The following is a 4,306-nucleotide window of genomic DNA, read 5'->3' as shown; positions in this document are numbered from 1 at the left end:
ACACATACCTGAGAAGGTGCGCAGCTGGTGCCAGCAGCGGTGACAGTGGGAGGACCTTCTGCAGAGGCTTCTTGGCAGCAGATGTCCATTAGGGGGCTGGATCAAAAGCAGGAAAGACAGTACAGGCCCGTATATGAGATTCTCCCGCGGGCCCTTCACATCTCCTGAGGAATAAGCCTGGAGCTGCTAAGTCCCCAGCAGGCTGGATAGAGCAGGGCCTTCTGAAGTGTGTGTCTGCTGCTTGACATATCTTGCTTCCCTAAAGGCTGCAGATCTCAGAACTTGTACGTTTCACATTCTATTGGCAGTAAAACTTTTAACATTCTTGATTGCTGATAAAGGTCTGGGGAAATTTTTTCAAGATTTCTCTTTATGTAATGCATTAATATTTGCCTAACAATTCCACAAAAAATGGGGGGGGGGAGTCATTCATTTTAAACAAAAGTATTGTTTATCTTGGTAACTTACATTGCTTATAATATATGCTTCTGCTTCTCTTGGGATCTGAGATACTTGCCTTGCTTTTTAGTAGAAGAGAGGAAGATGGCATGGAGTTTGCCAGCTGTTCAGTGAGGGCCCTGACATCTGGTGGATAGGCTTTAAATTATGACGACCCATGCTGAGTGTCAGCACACCCGCGCGGTCCTAGTAGTACTAGGTATTCAAGCACCTGAGTGTCTGAATCGGGCTGCTCCTTTTTAGCCTTATGCATTAAAAAAGCAGTTGACATAAAGGTCATAAATTCAGGTGGGAGGAATATCAGCTGTGCAGAGCACAAAGGCGGGCCTGGGACTCCCTCACGCTCCCCACCAGTTCTGCTCAGCACACACCAGCTGAGGTGCTGGACTGGCCTTTTTGGTGACCTCGTATTGAGATACTTCCCTGTGAACCAGCCAACTTCACTGCAAAGGGATTAAGTCCTGGCAGGTTTGCAGCCCAGCGTGGCCAACCTCAGTATAAGCTTTAACCATGGTCTCACTGTGTGACGCTGAGGGCAGTGGACAGTTGGGGTGCCAAGTGTCACAGCATGTCCCACATGGCCATCTGCTCTGGCAGCTCCTGCTGAAGCCCGGAAGCTGTGGAAACTTCCCAAGTGAGTGAATGAGGTCATGAGCCCTTGGGGCCGCTTTGGGATTGATTGTGCGACACCTCCTTTTTCTATTCACAAAGCATTTAATCCTTTGGCTATTACATGTCTGTTTCTTCCAGCTCTCCTGCTATAAAACATGAGAGCAAAGCTAAATTTGAGGAGTGGGTGAGGGGAGCCAGTGAACTTCAAACTATCAACCACCAAGTGCAGGGTATTTCTTTTTTCTTAAACAAAGGATAAAGTTTTTCATGGAGTTGAAGATAGAGGAAAATCTTTCACACTTATGTACACAAGATGTTTTGTCCTTTGAAAAGGGATGCAGAACACAAATTGCCAGCATTTCTGTGATTTTTTTTCTATGCAGGGTAAAATCCCTTTCCCTGATTTTCTACATTAATTAAGAAATAATGTGTATCTAATTTCAGATTTCTAATTAAACTTCCCTGAAGTGGTCTTGAATAAACGTAATACTTTAGATTATTTCCTTCCTTCCTTCCTTCCTTCCTTCCTTCCTTCCTTCCTTCCTTCCTTCCTCCCACCCTCCCTCCCTTCCTTCTTTTCTCCTTTTCTTTCTTTCTTTATCTATTTACTGAGAACCAGCAATGTATGATTGTCCAACTAGTATTTGATATGAAGAATAAAAGAGAGGATTTTCCTAATCTTTTCAATGTTTAAAAATCATTGTAAATGCTAATAAGTCAGAAACATCCCCAGAGCCTATTTGCTGCCTCTCTATGGTCATCACCATCATCTATCCCTCATGAGTTCTTGTTTTTCTTTTATTTCTTAACTAGAGGCCCAGTGTATGAATTTGTAAACGGGTGGGGTCCCCCAGCCTGGCTGGAGATCAAGGCCAATCAAGCTGGCTGTAGTGAGGGATTGTGAGAGGTAGATTGTGGGAGCACACTGACCACCAGGGGGCAGCTCCTGTGTTAAGCGTCTGCCCCCTGGTGGTCAGTATGAGTCATAGCAACCGTTCGACCAGTCCTTCAGTTGTTTGGTGGTTCGGTCGCTTAGGCTTTTATATATATAGACTAGAGGCCCAGTGCACAAACATTTGTGCACTTGGGGGGGTCCCTCAGCCCTGCCTGCACCCTCTTGCAATCTGGGACCCCTTGGGTAGGGTCCCTAGGCCTGGCCCTGAGATCAGGGCCTGCCTATTGGGGCTTTCCTTCGTCCAGCTGCTGGCAGCTGGCCTGCCCCCATCACTGCCACTGATTGCCATCTGGGCAGCATGCCCCCCCCCGCTTCCACCAGTTGCTCCCTCTGCAGGTGGCAGGCGTGGGGTGTGATAGTTTGGCAAGTGTAATGTTTACTGAGAGATACAGAACTGAGTACTATGAAGGGTTTACCAGGATGGAAATGCACTACACCCCTGCCCCTGCCACCCCCAATACCCAGACACTACAGTACTTAGAAGTTACACACAATGGCCATAACTGCTGAATATCTGTTCGTAACAAAGAAACCATAGCATATTTATACTGTATAACATCCAGTGATTATAGAAATCCATTTATATATTGCTTGTATAATTTTTTTTTTTTTTGGTAAAAACTATGAATAAAAAAAGAATGTATAAAAAACATGTGCAGTTGAAAGCCCTGCCAGGACAGCCAGTCTGTAAACATTCAGTGAGTATGTGCTTTGGAAGGGCGCCCATACCTTGTGCCCACAGCAACTCCAGCAGGGATGGCGAGAGTGTGCCCAGGCTGCCACTCAAGGAAGGACTGAGCTGGACCATGGTTCATGGGTACAGCAGGGCCTGGCACTGTGCCCTTCTCCAGCCTTGCATCAGGATCAGAGTCAGGGTCAGGGTCAGGGCTGGGGGCAGGCAGATTGCAGTTTCACTCTGAGTTCCATACGCAGCCTAATTTTGGTTGCAACTCATGGCTTTTCCTGGCTGCTCGGAGGTCCTTTGGGTGGGTGTCCACAGCTGCCTGGTTGGGTGTCTCTCTGGCCAAGAGCCTTTGTCCTGCCTCCTGCAATCCTGGCCCCAGGCAGAATAGCTCCCCCACCCCCCCGCCCTCAGGATTACTTTGGTCTCAGGATTTGGTCCTGGGTTTCATCAGCCTGGTTTTTTCCCCTGGTGTGGCTGATCTGACTTTCGCATAAAAGCCTGGCTGATGCTGGCTGTGCTGAGCCTCATTGAAGAGTTTTTCATGCAGCAAGGAAGAGCCCTCTGGGACCCTCCTCCTCCTCCCAGCCCATGGTCACTTCTTCTCCAGCTGTTCCAGCAGTGAGTTGCCTTCTGAGTCAGGGGTCTTAACGCTGTCAGTCCTGATGATGCAGGTGAGGCAATGCCAATTGAGCATCATGATGAGTTGCTGCCACTCCTGCTTCAGCTCCTCCATCTGTGTTTTCAGCTCCACATTCATGAACTCCAGCCACTCAGATTCCCGCTGCAGAAACTTCTCCTGCTCCTTCTTGTTCCAGCATCAGATTGCCGTCGCTTTGTTCTTTCCCCAGCACCTTTTCCTCCACTCCTCTTCTTTGCCTAGCTCACTTTTCACAGGTTGAGGCCTATTCCCCAGTTTCACCTCCAGGAAGTGCAAAGGGGCGATCATGGCCCCAGTGTTGTGGATGTCAGCGTATTTCAGCTCCTCTGCAGTCAGGTCCTAGCTGGGGAGTCCAGTCAGGGGGCCGAGCCCTGGCAGAGAGCCTGCAGTCATGGAAGGGTCTGGGATCTGCCCAGGCATCATAGCAGGAGGAGTGGCAGTCCAGCCCTGCAGAAGCCACAGGCAGAGGCAGCGACCTCGGGGCCTGGGCCAGGCTGCAGGCGCCTTGCCCACTCAGGAGCCGCCATGGCACCAGCCCCGCTTTGCAGCGTCCACTGCTGCCAGCTCCTCCTGTCGCAGCCACCGAGCATCCCTCCAGCAGGCTGTGGCAGGCAGCCTATGTCTCCCTCTTTGAGGCAATCGATAGCAGGGCTCTGCCTGCCTATCTGATCGCCCCTAACCACTCACCTACCTGCCTGATTGCCCCTAACCACTCTGTCTACCTACCTGATCGCCCCTAACTGCTTGCCTGCCTGCCTGATCGCCCCTAACCACTTGCTGGGGGGATGGGGCCAGCCTGGGCGAGGGGCCATTGTGGTTCTGGTCTCTGGTCATTCTGGTCATTCCGCCATTTTGATTGCTGGGCTTTTATTATATAGGATTCCTTGCTTTCTTGCTTTTTTCTTTTATTAGGAGGTAGAATCTATTCCCCACCCCA

General features: G+C 49.8%; 1 pseudogene across 1 annotated transcript; it reads right to left on the bottom strand.

The window, feature by feature from the left end:
• Nucleotides 1-3,303: 3,303 nt before the first annotated feature.
• Nucleotides 3,304-3,792, bottom strand: LOC308256493 (jun dimerization protein 2-like; annotated as a pseudogene). Its single transcript has one exon. The product of its transcript is annotated as a jun dimerization protein 2-like (transcript).
• Nucleotides 3,793-4,306: the final 514 nt, after the last annotated feature.

The sequence above is a fragment of the Plecotus auritus genome, assembly GCF_963455305.1.
Source record: "Plecotus auritus genome assembly, chromosome: 8".
Taxonomy (NCBI): domain Eukaryota; kingdom Metazoa; phylum Chordata; class Mammalia; order Chiroptera; family Vespertilionidae; genus Plecotus; species Plecotus auritus.
The sequence above is the reverse complement of the archived record's forward strand: the minus strand, read 5'-3'. Positions and strand labels throughout refer to the sequence as shown.